Here is an 18,061-nt window from a genome sequence, read left to right as displayed (position 1 = left end):
GAGCTCTATCAGGAGGTGAATATGAGGAGAATTTGGGCTGGGAAGGCACCGCCCACTGGCCACAGTACTCTTGACGAAACCGTATTTTGGTTAATTGCACAATCTCATTTAGTTTTCAGTCTTGACAGCAAACATTGTTTTGCTGGAGTCTCCGTCTTTGTAACTAACACTGTGTGGGGTGCAACATGGGTTCTTCATGCACGCAGGATCAAGTCGTATTGAGTGATATGGACAATATGCAAAGGTGTTTCCCCACAAGCTTAGCAATCATATTATCATACTCATAACACCCGTTCCCAATTCTTGAGACCGTCTTTTTATCATGTGGCAGTTTCTGGTTCTCCTGAAAATGGACTGTGATATGGAGTTGGGTGTTTGGGATGTTTAGTAGGGAGTGCCTCTGGCGCTGAAAATGATCACATTTCAATGATCACAGGGCTGTCTTCTGTGGGGCCAAAATGTCTGGGCCTCTGTATCCTTGTCTTTGGATATGAGTCACCTTCCGAAGGGCATGACCGTGGGTGAGGCAGCTGTCTACTACTGAGGCTGACCCTGAAGGTGTAGCTGGAGGTGTGTGCACTCCCCACAGCTGGGCACGCATGCACATGCACATCTCTGTGTCCATCACTCCACCAGTGGCTTTTCACATGCTATCTCTTGTCTTCACTGTTATCCTTAAAGTTTGTTAATATTTCCCTCATTTGCATGTAGAAACTAAAGCTCAGAGAGGTTAACAAGTAAATAATATAAACAAACAATCCAAGTACAAATGGGCAAAGGATCTGAATAGACATTTTTCCAAAGCAGACATATAAATGGCCAACACACATAAAAGGATGCTCGATCTCACTCATCATCAGAGAAAGTCAAAACTACAATGAGATATCATTTGATACACCTGTCAAAATGGAAAAAATAAAAAACACAAGAAATAACAAGTGTTGGTGAAGATGTGGAGAAAAAGGAATAATTGCACATTGGTGGTGGAAAGGCAAATAGTGCAACCACTGTGGAAAACAGTATACATATTATATATATATAAATATTTACATATATAAAACATATTTATATATGTAAATGTTTATGTAATGTAAATAATATATATATAATATATACATAGTTATAGATATTATAGATATTATATATGATATATAAATAATTATATATAGTATATATATTATCTCATTTATATATATATATATATAATGAAGGATTGCCCAATCATAAAAAAGAATGAAATCTTGCCATTCAGGACAACATGGATGGACCTAAGAGTATAAGGCTAAGTGAAATAAGTCAGTCAGAGAAAGACAAATCCATGTGATTTCACTGATATGTGGAATTTAAGAAACAAAACAAATGAACAAAGAAAAAAGAGACAAAAAAACAGACTCTTAACTACAGAGAGCAAACCGGTGGTTGCCAGAGGGGAGGTGGGTGGGGGGCCTGGGTGAAACAGGTGAAGGAGACTAAGAGTAAACTTATTGTGATGAGCACTGAGTAATGTATAGAAGCATTTGATCACTGTATTGTACACTTGAAGCTAATATAACACTGTATGTTAATTATACTTGAATTAAAAAAAAAGAATGAATTTATATATATCTCATATAAATAGTGCTAAATATTTAAATTAAATTCAGCTCTGACTTGCAGCCTGTGTGCAGCCTTGGGTTTCTTTTGGGAATGGATTAACCAAGTAAGAAGAGGAGCATGAATTGGGAGTCAGGAGACAGATTGTTGACTGGCTCTGCCGCTCACTCCAAGTGTGGCTTCAATTGTTAAACTCGTTAATAAACATGGAGCTAAAATGAGCTTTGAAGCACACGAATCACTCCAGAATCTTGTTAGAATACAGATTTGATCCAACAGGTCCTGGGTGGGGCCTCAGGTTCTGCATTTCTAACAAGCTCTCAGGTGATGCCAGTGCTGCTGGTGTATGAGGCCTCGGAAGACCCTGAAGTCTCCAGCTCTGAGATTCAATGGGTCTTAAACATGTAGGGACAGCTCTTCCCTAGACAAGAATTCCAGTTGGTAAATATAGAAAAAAATTAAGGAAATGGAAAATCACCAATAGAACCCCCCCCCCATGGTAATTGTTTCAGGTAAGATCTGGATGGATGCTAAATTTCGAATGTAAAAGTTTGATAACAAACATGATATTTGCATAATATCAAGTATTTATTGATTACAGAAGGAAAATAATACGTTTACAGCAGACCCCACCTTCACCAAGGGATCACAACTGGTATCACCAATAATGACATATATTGATATGCACTTCCATATAGGATGCACTAAGAGGGACACATCACTTCCGGCACACTTATGTAAAACACGGAACTTCAATCTAATGAGAAAATATTAGATGACCCCGCACTGAGGGATAGTCTACAAGATAGCAGACCATAACTCTTTTAAAAGTGTCATGATCATGAAAGACTAAGAAAGACTGAGGAATTGTCACAAATGGAGGACCAAAGGAGACATGACTGGGGGATCTGAGACTGGATTTTGAACAGAAAAAGGACAGTAAAATGTGTAAATGGAATCTCTAGTTTATTGCATTACCCAAATACTTAGTTTTGACAAACGCATCATGGTGACGTAAGGTGTTCACATTAGGGGATGCTTGGTGGAAGGTAAACTGGAAGTCGTCTATTTTTGCAACTTTTGGTAAGTCTACATTATTTAAAAATGAATAAATTTAAAAAGTAGATACATCTCTAGGTATATTCTTCATATTTTTAAGCCATTTTTACCTGCAAAAGCACTTACATAATAGCGTTATTTAGACTTTATATGTCATATCACTTGTCAATAATGATGGTTTTTCACTTAATTTTCTATTATTTGTACCTCTTTTTCTTCCCCCAAACCTAGAACTCAAACAATTCTAAATTACTATGGTGGTCTTAGATATCCTAGCAGCATTGCTGACTATAGAGGTTTTAGAATAAAAAATAATGATAATATTTAGTGTGTTTACTGCAAACTAAGACTGTGCTAAATGCTTTATTCTGTCCAATAGCCTGTTATTACTGCTAATTTACAGAAAAGCAAATATTTAGAGAAGTAAAATAGCTTGCTCAAGTTCACAGTAATTTATAAAGCAAGGATTTGAACCAAGATTATGTGACTCTGGCACCTAAGCTTTTAGTTAACACTCTCCATAACACTGCTTAATAATATTAGCGATTGATTTCAGATTTTTTAACATGGAAGGGTACCATCACTTAAGCAACATTTTAAAGAGATCAGAATGACCAAGAAATCAACCAGTGATTTGTGATCCTCAACCCGGTACAGGCAAAGCAGGGTGTCCAGAGAAAAGGGTGTCCTCGCAGACCCCTCAAAATCCCGGCCCTGAGTCACTGAGGTTGGGAGGGGTAGGGTAGGTGATGGAGGACTTAGACGTCTGACCCTGCATACCCACCAAGGGCAGCTGCGGCCTTGCCCCCAGGCTCCACATGGTGGCCTGCTCACTAGGTGCAGTGGGCCTGGGCCACAGCTGGCTTCCACCTGGGCAGAAGGAAGGAGGTCCCCTCTGACTGTGCTCACACAACAAATACAGAAAAGAGAAAGGAAAATCACTTCAGGTGCTCGTCCTGGACTTCCTCCAGGCACCCATAGCTCTGACTGCACAAATGTCTCCATGGCCCCAAGCAGAGGCTGGAGGACCAAGCAGAGTTGAGAGGCCAAAAGACTTCAGTAATTTGGGCAGAACAGAACTTATAACTCAGCAAGGCTACCTGTGTCCTTTCACCTCCAAGCAACACGCAGGGTAATAACATTTATCTCATAGAATTATTTCGGAGTTTACATGACATAACATTTATATTATTTAGCACTCTGCCTAGCACACAGAAAGTACTTAGTAAAACCTGTTCTTGTAAAAGCAATTGATTTATACTTTCATTTGGTAAATATGGGCAAAAAATGAAGAATCTTGGCTGAAGATACTTGAAAGAGAAGCAGCAGGTCAAATTGAGTGGGGGGAAGATGTGGCATGTTCAAGGAAAACACATAAAATAGAATGAATTTTTACAGAATTCAAGAGGCATTTAAATACACTCCAATTAGCTATCTGAAGTACAGTTAAGGAGGGTATTGTGCCAAAAAAGTAGGCTGCTTTGAAAAAGGAAATTGAAAATTTGCTTGCTGACAGAGTCCCACCGATACTGGCAACAAATCCCAATTAAACACTGCTAGGAATTGAGTTGCGGATTTAGAATCTAATTTGAGGAACTTTCACAGAACAGAGTGAAGATGTAAATAAATAGGCATTACAAAAAATAAGTGACTAAGGATAGGTTTACAGTATCTAACATACATGTATTCCCCTCACACACTCTAACTTGGAGCAGGTGGAGAAGTAACAACACTTAAAGATATATAGGAGAGAAGAAATTTTTTTAATATGAAATTTATTGTCCACCTGGTTTCCATACAATACCCAGTGCTCATTCCAACAGGTGCCCTGCTCAATGCCCATCACCCACCCTCCCACCCCCCATCAACCCTCAGTTTATTCTCAGTTTTTAAGAGTCTCTTATGGTTTGGCTCCCTCCCTCTCTAACCTTTTCTTTTTTTTTCTTCCCCTCCCCCATGGTCTTCTGTTAAGTTTCTCAGGATCCACATAAGAGTGAAAACATATGGTATCTGTCTTTCTCTGTATGACTTATTTCATTAGCATAGCACTCTCCAGTTCCATCCACGTTGCTACAAAAGGCCAGATTTCCTTCTTTCTCATTGCCAAGTAGTATTCCATTGTGTATATAAACCACAATTTCTAAAAGAAATTTTTAAAAGTAAAGACATATAGAAGAAAATTTACCTGCGCTAAAGAAAGAGTTGTGGTTTCCGGTGTAAAAGTGCCCCCCGAGCCTATATAGGATATTGAAAAAGACACACACATATACGTATCCTAACAATATGTTTTAATTTCATGGATAAAGAGAAAAATCCATAAACATTTAAATTAAAAAAAAAGAAAAAAGATGGAAGAGACCAGTAGTGTTATCAAGTAGCTCATTTGCTTCACTAATGGCCTGACAAAGGAACAAGATTCACCAGGATTGTGAGGCTAGAGTATTTTATGTAAACAAATTTGTATTCGTAGAGCCACACTACAAAATATACTTTGTGACCTGGCAGTACTGTGTAAATAGTCTATCAATGCATTATTTCTGGAAAAATGTTCAAGGAAGTACACTGTTCATTAAAATCCATCAAAATGCAGAACCAACAAAAGGGAAGTCAGTGCAGATAGGAAACAGTATGAAGCACTAAAACTGCTAATCTCATAGATAAACCAAAGTATGTTTTAAAACATGTATTTGGAAGAATTTTAATGTAACTCTGATAAAAAAAATCCTAAAATAAGAGACATAAATGAACAGTATCGTAATAATCTGGAAGTAAAGTTCCAACTGGTTTCAAAAAATTGTATGGTGGTGAAGTAAGTATTTTACTTTTAATTTTGAGAGCTTTATACTACTCTTTATTCTTTTTTTATAGACTTCTGTTCTTGTTTTGTGGATGAACTCTCTCATATAACATTCCTTTTTTCCCCTTACTGTTAGTTTTTTTCTGCTCCTTGATGTTTTTTTCTTCCAAATCCTTTTAATGTGTCTGTTGGTTTTAATCTCTATATTTCCTACTAGAAGCTTTTCTTCAAAATATGGTCATCCTTGGCTGTCTGGTCATATTTAAGAATGAGATTTAGTCTATCAGTTGCTGTACCTTACTTCATCGGAAGAGCCCTCCAGTCCTCATTATCTAGCAGTGTTTTCCCTTGAGCTGGTCATTTTCTCCCAGAAAAGAAGACTAGACTCCTGCCTGTGGGTTTGAGCTTGACTGCCAGAGTGCTGGAAGCTGGATCAGGTGGGGGTCAACGTGGCGCAGTTCAGTGATGCACCTCTCCCCTCTTCTGTGCTTGGTGCCTTGTAATCTGGAGCTTCTTTGAAAAAATTCCCTCTGGGGATAAACTTTTTATGTATTGCTGTGGGATGGGGGAAGAAGATGTACAAGCCAACTTTCCCTATTTTCTCCTATTTCTACCCCCCATCTCCTCCCCCCCCCCGAGTTCTGGAACTTTCTGGGATTCTGCAGTGTGAATTGGCTTGTTTCTGCTGACTGCTTTTTCTTTGGGCTAGTTCTTTGGTATCTGCTTTCTTTTTTGCTAATCACATTTCCCTTTTCCATCTATGGTTCAAAAACAGGTGGGTGGGTTATCTCTCATTCATTGTCATTATCTCCTGTATTTTTTGGTTCTTGTAACTTTATTGCTTCTCAAGTTTTCTGCTATCTCATTAGCTTGAAAGAAGGGAGCAGAGGTAAGCACATGCATTCGTTCCCTGTCTGTGCCTACACAGGAACTTTGGGGTAGCATCGCCACAAAAAGGCTCTTCTGTCAAAAAGAAAATCCCATTTGGATTTTGGCTGAAGTTGCATTAAATCTGTGCATTACTTTGAGACAAAAAAAAAGTTCTTTTTAATATTGAGTTTTCCCATCTGGGAACATAGATGACTCGGCATTCAGTTCAAATGTCTTCTACAACATCTCAGTTTTTTTCTGCCTGGATCGAGGAGCTAACCCAAGGACTGTGGGGAGTGGAAAGACTTTGAAGAAAAACAAAGGTTTCTGGCCTGGCTCTCCTAGGGGCCGAGTGGCATCTGGTGGCTTAGTCCATTGTCCTGACCTCCTTTTCCTCAGGCCCAGATGGGACGTTAACGACCACCCAGTGGAGCTGCAGTGGAAGTAGAGTCTGTGTAAAGCACACAGAACTGAGATAAAAGATGATGGTCCTCATTTACCATTTCACAAATATAGGATACTTCCAGGTGCATGCCTGTGTATTTTTTTTCTTGCTGTTAAGATAAAAGAGCTGTTTACTTTCAATACTTCAGTTGTCTTTTGATAGTTGTTAGAAAAGCAATTTCCCTCTGGAGAAATAGCCTTTAATCCTGATATGTTCCTTGAATTCCATCTCAATTCTAATAGTACTTTTTAAATCAATTCTTGGGTTTGCCACCAATGAGGAAATTTTAAGAACTCTGTGTGTTTGAATGCAGGAAGCAGGAGTGTCTAAGCCATGCTCTGGTGTTTCTTACTTGAGGCTCAATCAAAGGCCAGACCAGAGTCCTGTGGGGGGGGGGGTCTCAGCCATTATAGCTCTGTTTTCGGTAGGTTCTAGATGCACTTGTGCAGAGTAATGTTTCTGACGTAGTGAAACAAGAGTAATTCTCTTTGTAAATGTTCCATGTTCTCTTTTTGTTTTCTTTTAAAAATTATATAACATGTGATACATACAAAGAAGATATGTAACCTCAGGACTAGGACGTTGTTAACAGTGTTGAATCCACGTGGATATTCCTCCTCAGCCTCCAGCTTGTATTTTGCATGACCTGCAAAGGGTACGGACTGCACCCTCAGGCTGTGCCTTGCAGTATTTGGTGAGTCTGCAGTTGGCTTTCAAACCATGCAGTAAATCCATGCACCTCTGAAGAGCAGCCTGTGGGAGACTGGTTAACTTGTAGCATAACCTTCAAAATCACAAGCCCGTGCTTTGTTCTAGTAAATGAGATCACATATAGGAAAGTCCCTAGAAATTATGAAACTGCCTATGAGTGTAAATGTCTCTATGGAGACGCTATATACTGCTATCAAATTTAACAACTCTTTCAGATGCCCTCCAGAGGTAAAATTGTTTTACATGAACAATAAACAGAGACCACACCAAGAGGGTTAGGATCCATGGCAACTGGAAACGGGAAGAACAAAGGAGGCCTTGGAGACAAAAATGGTTTAGAGCTTGTCAAAGAAATTTTCAAGAAGGGCATACATAGAGGAGGGTTGAATGAAATTAGTGAACAGAGCAAAGGAAATCTGTATGATAATAAAATTGAACTTCTTAAAAATTTCTATGCAGGGAGCACCTGGGTGGCTCAATGGGTAAAGCGTGCCCAACTCTTGGTTTCAGCTCAGGTCATGATCTCACAGTTTGTGAGTTCGAGCCCTGTGTTGGGCTCTGCGTTGACAACACGGAGCTTGCTTGGGATTCTCTCTCTCCCTCTCTCTCTTTGTCTTCCTCCTCTCTCTCTCTCTAAATAAATAAATAAACATTTAAAAATATTACTATGCAGTGTTCATGGAAATTGTATTTTACTTTGGCAAAAGACTTATAAATATATGTTTTTAAATACTTTGTATAGTAAACATGTGAAGATCAATTTAAACATGCTATTTGATAGACTTAACTGCATATGTATTCCTATATTTATCAAGTACTAAATTATTGTTATGGTCTTTCTCTACTATAATTATAATATCTCCAAGATAATAAAGTTGGCAGGCATTTATCATGGGATACAAAGACACCTATTTTATGGAATGGATTCGGTGGGAACCCTTGCTGTCACTGGCCTGCTGTGCTCACATGGGCCCTGCCCATCTCATGTGCCCAGCACAATCTCACAGGTGTAATGGTTAGTGAATTTATGAATGAACAGGAAAGATATAGGCCTGGTGTCTTTGATTCATGGATGAAGCCACTTGAACTGGCAAGGAACTACATTTCACTTGTCCCTTTCTTGTTTAAGTGTTTTAAACAGTAAATTGAGAATGAATCCTATGACAGCTAGACAGGAAGAAAATTAGCAGCTGCAGTTAAGTATCTAAGAACATGCAATTAGAGAATGTAAATTACACCAATTCTGAACTCTGATGAAAAGGATAGCTAATTTTTAAAAATTATCTTTTAACAAAATTATAAAAGAAACACATGATAACAAAAGTGTAATACATGAAAAACTACCATCGAAAGAATAAAGAATAAATTATTCGTTGTAACACTCTAGCATGCTGGTGTGCTTGCATTTGGGCTGAGGCCAGAATCTAGGTCTTAGCCATCCTCATGTTCCCAGAGCGGCCCTCAATAGATGTTCACTGAATTAAGTGAATTAATTATGGGGTATCTTCAAACCATTCTGTCTTCTCTCATCTTGCTTATTGGCCATTGTTAATCAATGGTTATTTCTTTTATCTTTGTAGCTATGAAAAACCAATGAATAAAATGTATAATAAATATGAATTTATTCATATTCAAATTGCCACACATAATGGATAAAAGTAATAGATATTTCAGCAGTAACACACCTGTAATGTCAAGGAGATATATAAAGCCACCTGCTTCTATGTGTCTTTCGATTATTATCAAAAGAGAGAAACGGACATAGGAAACCATCACTAGCGAGTAAATATATTAATGAGTACTAATAACTTTGTGTTTCATTCTTTAAACCTTTGATAGCAGCCCCTAAGACTGTCATCCAGTATTTCTGGCTCTTCATCTTCTAGGTGTGTGGTAGGATTGCACTTTCCCACACGTTGAAGTTAGGCGTGGTCATGTGCCTTAGAGTGGCCAATATGAATGGAAGTGATACGTGTTACCTCTAGGTTGAGATTTATGAGGCTATTTACCATACTATCTTTCCACACAGAGGTGATCCGGGCAGCATGTGTTAAGCTGAAGCTACCATCAGTGTCTGTTCCTGATAAACAGACTTCTCTCCCTGACCAAGATTTGGCACATGGTATGATTCAGAAAAGAAACTTTTGTTGGATTGAGCCAATGAGATAAAGGTGGTTATTTGCTACCACAGTGTAATTTAGCCTGTCCTGATGGATACATACCCATTCGCAAAGCTGGGCATTTTTCTAGGCATGGTGGAAACCACTACCGATAAAATATGTATCTTTACTTCAGAAAAGTTTCCATTCAAATGAGAGAGTCAGGTACACAAAAAGTACCATTCAGTCTATAAGTACAATAAATCAAACATTCATAGGGTGCATTAAAAGTTGTGGGAGGTATTGCTTCAGGTACAGTGTTTTGAATTCAAAATCTGTAAACTCCAACGATTTCATTGTTGAAGTGGCTTCTATCAAACACTCAGAAAATATTTTATCAGCAGACTAATTCCTCTGGCTGTACTATTCAAGGCCAGAGTAAGGAAAAAAATTAAAGTGCTTTCATGTTTGAGAAACAAATTTCCTCTGCATAGACTATTAAATTATAATTTATAATAAATTTTAAATATTATTAAATGTGTTATTCTAATACATAATAATAATAGTACCAATAATAATAATTGGTGTGAAACCATCGCTCTACTCTTAAGGAAGTAAATTACTGTGCGATCTTATTCAGTGGATCACTGCCACAGAGTTTACTTTTATAGGGATAAAATTGATGTTCTTTTCAAAATCAAATTGATTCACATCTGCAGCAATATAGAGCTCAGGTTTTAGCCTTGGTGTGGTCTGAGTCTTTGCTTCCCCACTGATGAGGTGTGAATTCTGAGGCTAGTAACTTTCATGTATTAGGGCTTTAAGTTTTCTTATCTATAGAGTGGAAGTAATGAACTCATTGGAGTTTACAAATTTTGAATTCAAAACACTGTACCTGAAGCAATACCTCCCACATCTTTTAATACATCCCATAAATGTTTGACTTATTGTACTTATAGGCTGAATGGTACTTTTTGTGCACCTGAGTCTGTCCTTTGAATGGAAACTCCTGTGAGGCCACTGGGGGTTTGTGGCTGTGATCAGGCAGTCATTCCCACACAGCTGCCTCTCCCTGGGCCTAGTTATATCCCCTCCCAGGGTAAAAATGCAGCCCTACTGTTACCAGTCTCAGGATCCTGTACCAGCCCTGTGGTTTACTTTACCTTAAAATTCTTCAAACTGTCCAATTTGAGTGTCCATATAGCTCCTCCTAGGACCCTGATTCAGACAGTGAGTGAGAGGTTCTCAAACCTCTGTAGTGTGCATCAGAATCTCCGGGAACGTTTCTTAAAACAGATTGCTGGGCATGACCTTGGGGAATTAGTGACTCAGTAGGTCTGGGAAAGGCGAGAGGGTCTGAATTCTTAAGTTCCCAGACAATATTAGAGCTGCTGATCTAGGGACCACACTTTGAGAATCATTGCATTAAACTTTCACTCTGTTGTGTGAGTCTGACCATTTATTTAGTCAACCATCTCTCCTTTGTACAAGTAACTCTGACCTTTATATCCTTATAGCTAAATCTTTACACACAGATTTGTTAGCTTCATTCAAAAAATTTCCTACAAGTAGAACTTGGGTACATGTATATGCAAATTTTTAAGGTTTTTGATCTGTATTGCCAGATGGCCCACTAGAAAGTCTCTATAAATTTGTAAATTCCAACGTATATGAAAACCAGCATTTCTGTGCTACCTTTGCAAATATAGTGCAGCAGTTATCATTTATTAAAATCTTTGCCAATTGACAAATGAGAAGATGGAACTCTTGTTTTTCTTCAAGTTATTTTGATAACTACTGAAATGAAGCAGCTTTTCATATGCTTTTGTGGGTCTGCACTTTCTGAGTTTTGGGGTAGTGTCTTCGTGATCTTTGCCCATGGTCTATGCCTATATTTGTTGTTTGTTTTATAATTTGAGATACTTTTTATTTGTAAATAATACCAACCTTCGCCTTTTGAACGTTTTCAATATTTCCCCCAGTTTGTTGTTTGTCTTTGGATTTTGTTTATGATTATTTTTTAGACAAAAAATATTTTGTTCTGTCTATAGCTAGAATTCTCAGCCCCTCACTTTCTAGTGTCAGGCTTTAGCCCTTATGGTTAGAAAAACAAAAGCCACCTTTACCCCCAACAGGAGGAAACTCTCTACCAGTGTTTTCTACTAATACTTTAAGGGATTTCCTTTCGTGTTTCAGTGTTTAGACTTTGTTTTGATAAGACAGAGGTATAGTTTTCCTCCATAAATCTCCTAGAACCACTCTTGAGTGATTTGTCCATTCCCCGTTATTCTGAAACAGCATTTCCATCAGTTGCAAAGTTTTAAGTGTATTGGGGTTTGTTTTTAGAACTTCTTTTTGTTCCACTGGTCTGTCAACACCTGTCCAAGGACAACACTGTTAATTACTGAACATTTGAAATGCTTTTAATGCATCTCCTTGACTTTCTTTTATTCCCCCCAAATTTCTTTAGCAATTATAATGGCTTACTACTCTCAAATAAAAGGACATTGTGTCTGGTTCTCTCAGAAAGGCCAATAAAAATGTGTCAAAATTTACCCCAGGGACCTTTAAAAATATTTTTTAACCTTTTTTTTTTCATGAATTTCAGGGCTTCAACTGTTCTGGGCTCCCATTCTTTCACTTTCTGTGTTGATTTCATTTGTTTTGTTTACCTTATTCAATTTATTTACCTTATTTAATTTTTTATAGCTTATCTCTCCTTTGTGTCTATGGCTTATTTCTCCTTCTAAATCGCCAGGTTTCTTGAGGATGTGGGCTCTGAGTGTGTGTTTCCCCAGGGCTGGTCAGGGGGCAGGGCTGAAGGGTCGCAGGACCTTGACAGCTCATGGCCTCCCACAGGGGTCTCTCTTGTCTGGTCCAGGGCAGCTGTGGGTCCTGATTGGGAATGATGAGTGAGAGAATGATTTAGTGTCAGTTTTCTGAAAGAGCTCCCTTTTGCATGTTTTTATGGTACTATATTTTGAGATTACTTTTTATTCAATGCTATTGATATAATTATTTTCTCTTTGTTCTGTTTAATGGGATTCATATCCCTAAGGTTTTGGACTTGACCTGAGAATGAGGAGCTGGTGGAGAGAAGGTGGGCCAGGCACCGTCAGATATGTTGAGGGTCAAGATGGGGGCATGGAGAAGACAGCAGGTAGCACTTGCCTTTCCTTGGGCTTCTTCCTGGTTCACTGTGCTCAGCTGGGCACGCCCTGTTTAAAACCAGCCCATCTGCCCCAGACACTCCCTGTCCCCCTTTCCTGCTTTACAACGTTTTATTCCATTGCACTTGTCGTCACCTGACATACCACATATTTTCTTCTTTATTTTGCTTATTGGCCATGTCAACGATTTAATTTATTGTTTGTGTCCTGTACCAGAATGCAAGGCTTGGGTATTTTCTTTCTTTCCTTCTCTGTGCATCCTCAGCATCTAAAACAGTCCCTGGCACCTATTAAATGGGCTCAAAATTATTTGTCTAAGTGAATGAAAGTCTGGATTCCCTTTGCCATGGAGTTGCCCTGCATCCTCTACAAACACACACACACACACACACACACACACACTCCCTTCATCAGGCTGAGACTTAATCAGCTTTCAGGACTCAACTAATGGGTCATCTCTTCTAGAAAGCTCTCCGTGTAACCCCCTCCTCAGATATCCCATAGTAACCGTGTGAGCAACACTGCAGCGAACCTGCCTGCTCACTGTCCTCCTCCCCCTGTGTGACGGTGTGACTGGCCTGGCCCTGAGCTCAGACCAGCTCCTGAGTTTCTAGGTCCTTGTCTATTACTGGGCTTGACTCATAGCACAGACCTGGTGACTCTCTGTCAAATGAATGAATGCAAGAATTGGGTCAAGTTTTTTAATAAGAGCTGACACAAGCAGACACATGACACAGAGAGACACATTTTGTCTTGCTCTGGCTAAGAATGATATTTCAAAAAAAACCTTTTAAGTAACACAGGCTCATGAGGTAGTGAACTGCCCGTTCCTGGAAGTATTCAAGCAGAGGCTGACTGACAACTGTCAGTGGGTATTGTGGAGGTGATTACTGATTTCATTATCTTGGAGGGTGAACTGGATGACCCTGTGTCACTAAGATTGAGTGATTCTATCATTCTTGGCTAATTAAGCTTATGTTTTAAGTTTTCTCTTTCACTTTTTCCTCACCCTAATTCCCTTTATTCATTTCTCTGCGAGGTTTATTTGTCACGTTACTTGTGTGCATTTGCGTCCCCTAAATGATGACTGCAGCTCCGATCATCTCCCATTAATTCCTTGGGAAATTCTGGTGCTTTTCATCCGCCTGCTCCTTTGGCAGCCCATTTGTCTTTATTGAATATGCAAATGTGATGGAAACATCTGTCACTTGCTCTGTGATATCTCTTTTTTCATAAATGATGGAGAAAGAAAAAATAATTTCGTGTTGTTAACACCATAAACAATTGGATACCCATTTCAGCAAACATCAAGATTTATAGACTAGTACGTTGACCTGTCTATCGAGTCACTCTTTGCTACTCTTTGTTTCATTTTGCTTTACAAAACAAATTAAAATTCAAAAAGGAGCTAAAAATTAAATGCAAGATAATTTTCAAAACGTATTTATCAGTGTATTCGTTTCTCAGGGCTGCTGTAGCAAATGAACACGAACTTGGTGGCTTCAAATGACAGAAAGTTATTCTGGAGACCAGAAGTCTGAAATCAAGATGTGGCAGGGCTGTGCTCCTGCCAGGAGCTCTGGGAGAATGGGTTCTTTGCCTCTTGTCACTTCTGGTGGCTCCAGGCATTTGTTGGCTGATGGCTGCATGGATCCAATCTGTGTCTCTGTGGTCCCATGCCCCCTCCTCTTGTCTCTGTGTCTTTCCTCTGTGTGTCTCTTATAAGGACATTTCTCACTGGATTTAGGGCCTGCCTGGGTAGTTCAGGATGATCCTCTCATCTCAAGATCTTTGGCTTAATTACATGTTCACCCCTTTTCCAAATAAAGTCACATTTACAGTGCCAGTGGATTAGGATGTGGACATCTCTTTGGTTGGGGGCAGGGGGCACCATTCATGCCACTACAGGCAGTAAACCAGGAGATCTCATAAAGAGAAAAGGCAACTGAGTAAGATCTCATGTGGAGATCCCAGGTCCACCACCATAGACCATGTTAGTGGCCTCTTTACACAAAGATCCCCTCTCACTAGGATAATAACATAACCGTAATGGCAGCTACAATTTAGGGAGCACTTGTTATATGCCAGGCACTGTTCTAACTAAGCATCAGCTTGGCCAATTTTCTCGACAAGTCTGTGAGGAGGCAACTGTTGTTTTATAGATGAAGCAAAGGAGTGTTAGAGAAGTCAGAGAACTTTCCCAAGGTCACGTGAGCAGCAAACGGAAGAGTCACTTACCTGTGTGAGTTAGACACCAAGACCTGTGTTGGTAACCATGGCTGTTAAGTTCGTGAACAGAAGCAACCCAGTGTTGTCCCCTGTGACCTGTCCAGCAAGGGCAGGGGAGGTGACAAGGAGCACAGTGGCACACACCACGTGAGTTAGAGAAAGACTCAAAGGTCTTGAGTGCCCTGTGCCAAGGGCTGCCAGTAAAAATAACCAGTCCAGTTCCCAGAACAATTTCCCTCCACTGCCAAGCTACTAGAGAAAAGAGTGCAAACTCCATCCCATTTGATTTAATCATAAATCATATATGGAAAGGAGAACATGGTTATGGTTGGCCAGTTTGCTCACGGGCGTGCCTGCACACCACACACACATGCGCATGCACACACACACACAGCCATCCTTGGGCCCACTGAAGGAGTGCTGTCTGTATGCCAGCCACCCCCCCTTGTTCTGTCTGGAGGAAGTGCTGGGAAGAGTGGGGATGGATGCAGGCTCTGCTTCTGTCCGTATTCCTAACCCACGATGACTGAGCTCCAGACCTTCCATTTAAGGCCCAGGCCACAGGCCAGTCATTCAGGAACGTTCGTGGGTCCCCCACGACTCCTGGACTCCCACCTGCTCCTGGTTTTCTTTCCCTTCCTGAAAGAAAGGCCGCAGATCGGGCTGGGGAATGAGGATCAGTCCGAGGGAGCGGGCATCTTATTCTGTGTGGGTAGAAGACACAGGAGCAGCGGGAAAGCATGGGGAGAAAGGCTGCTCCATTGCCATTCATTATTTATTAGTTATTTTTTGTTTATTTATGCCTCAACTACTTAAGGAAAAGAATTAAGCCAGCTAAGAAAAGGTGCATAAATAACAAAACAAAGATGTGTATTTCTGAGCTGGAGGTGCAATTCTGTGTGTAGGAATTGGGGGGAGGGGGTTGTGGACCTCCTGGTCTCCCCCACTCCCCTAGGCACCATGGTCACAACCTTGGTCTAGCTCAGGTCTCCAGGACTGACCAAGTGCAGTGTGAAGGGGAGGTGGGCACAGACTTTTCTTTACAGAATTGAGGAGATGCCCAGTGTGGAGCAGCACTTACCCAGTGCTTATTTAGAATACTGTCGTGCCGAGCGCAGGTCATTACGAGAGCTCTTTTATCAGGGTGTGCCTTAGGAGTGAGGAGTCCTGGGTGAGGGCAGAAGGAAGAATAGGTCTGTTCCCCTCTGAGTCTGGGAATATATCTGCTTTTATTTTAAACTGCCCCCCGCTTCAGTACCTTTCTACTTTTTGAGAAATGCCTTAACTTCGTCTACCTGTAAGTTTTGTTTTAATGTCAGGGGCTTCTCAGTCCGTCAATAATAAATAATGAAAATGAAAGATTTTAATGTTTCACTGGCATGTATTTCAAGTGTGACTATAGTGCATTGCGAAACTGTGTTTATTGTGTATATGAGTGTGTGTGTGTGTGTGTTCTTTTCTTTCCTATGTTTTTGAAGACTTGTGTGGCCATAGCTGGAGATTTCTAAAGTACACTGGTAACCACTTACATGAAATTTCTAATTTTAGTGTATTGTGTGTGAATTATGTCCGAGTACATATATCATAAGGTTAGGAAATTAGAAAATAATGTCAAGGAAACTGGGGTTTTGCAGACGTGTGTGTGTGTGTATGTGTGTGTGAATGAATACAGTATCTTCTGACATCCAGCCTTCTTCCAGTCATCACAAGTTATTAATAACAACTCAGTAGATTATTCATAAAGGTGTAAGATGTTTATTCTGTGAAATTTAGATTACTTTGAGCACATTAGGGTGTTTTTGTTTTGGCTCTTTGTGCATTTGAAAAGGCCATGGCTATCCAAGAGCTTTTTACATTTCTTTGGGGCTCTTTTATACATAGACAGGCATTGTGGACTCCGTGTAATCATTTAACTTCTTTGGCAGTGGTTTTCCTTTCAATCAATCATGCCAGCAGTTATGAAAACATGCCATGAGCTTTATAGTCAGACAAATAAAGTTAGAGGCTATGCCCATCAATCATTCATGCCAGAGGTAAGAAACCATGCTATAAGCCATTGGTGTGTGTTGAGATTCTGGGTCCCAAAAGGAGACCTTCTTCCAACTCCTTGTTCATCCATCCATCCATTCATTCATTCATTTATCCATGCAGTTATTCAACCAGTGTTTATGAGCACCCATATGGTTCAAGCACAGTTACAGTCACTGGGTCATAAAGATGAACAGGACACGGTCAAAACCCTTACAGTCTGGTGAAGGAGACTGATAAGGAGTCGGAAGTCTTTAATATGGTAAATGTTAGGTCAGAAGCTGCCAGGATATAATGGTATGTATTTCTAGACGAAACACCCAATCAAACTGCGAGGCAGAGATGGGTGAAGGAAGGCTCCCTGGAAAAGCTGACCCCTGAGCCAAATCTTTAACCATTGCTGATACTTTTAGAAAGGATAGTGGTTAGTCACATTTAAAAGCCTCCCGGCCACTGGGTGGCTCAGTCGGTTAAGCATCTGACTTCGGCTCAGGTCTTGGTCTCGTGGTCCGTGAGTTCGAGCCTCATGTCAGGCTCTGTGATGACAGCTCAGAGCCTGGAACCTGTTTCAGATTCTGTGTCTCCCTTTCTCTGACCCTCCCCCATTCATGCTCTGTCTCTCCCTGTCTCAAAAATAAATAAATGTTAAAAAATAATAATAAATAAATAAAGGCCTCCTTATGCACAAAGATACTAATAATTGTTTAATTTGTACTGTACTGTATGATCATATATTGCATTTCATATCACTCTTTGTAGATTATTATAGAAGATTAGTTACTCGATGGGGTGGCTGGGTGGCTCAGTAGGATGAATGTCCAACTCTTGGTTTTAGCTTAGGTCACGATCTCATGGTCCGTGGTCTTGCGGTGAGAATGAGCCCCACGTTGGGCTCCACTGTGTCAGTGCGGTGCCTCCTTGGGGTTTCTCTCTCACTTTCTTCTCTCTCTGCCACTCCTCTGCTCTCTCTCTCTCTCTTTCTCTCTCTCAAAATAAATAAATAAACTTAAAAAAATAGATTAGTTACTTGAAAGTATGGTAGGAATCTTTTTCATTCAAG

The 18,061-nt window shown here is 40.0% G+C and overlaps 1 protein-coding gene across 1 annotated transcript in view; it reads left to right on the top strand.

Annotated features, from left to right (window-relative positions):
- Positions 1–18,061, top strand: part of HECW1 (HECT, C2 and WW domain containing E3 ubiquitin protein ligase 1) — a 400,133-nt gene that overhangs the window by 17,956 nt on the left and 364,116 nt on the right. The window contains exons 3-4 of the mRNA XM_042963608.1: positions 9,505–9,597; positions 12,633–12,734. The gene's annotated coding sequence lies outside the window, so the exon portion shown is untranslated. The remainder of the gene's footprint in view (positions 1–9,504; positions 9,598–12,632; positions 12,735–18,061) is intronic.

This window comes from Panthera tigris, chromosome A2, assembly GCF_018350195.1.
Source record: "Panthera tigris isolate Pti1 chromosome A2, P.tigris_Pti1_mat1.1, whole genome shotgun sequence".
Taxonomy (NCBI): Eukaryota; Metazoa; Chordata; class Mammalia; order Carnivora; family Felidae; genus Panthera; species Panthera tigris.
The sequence above is the reverse complement of the archived record's forward strand: the minus strand, read 5'-3'. Positions and strand labels throughout refer to the sequence as shown.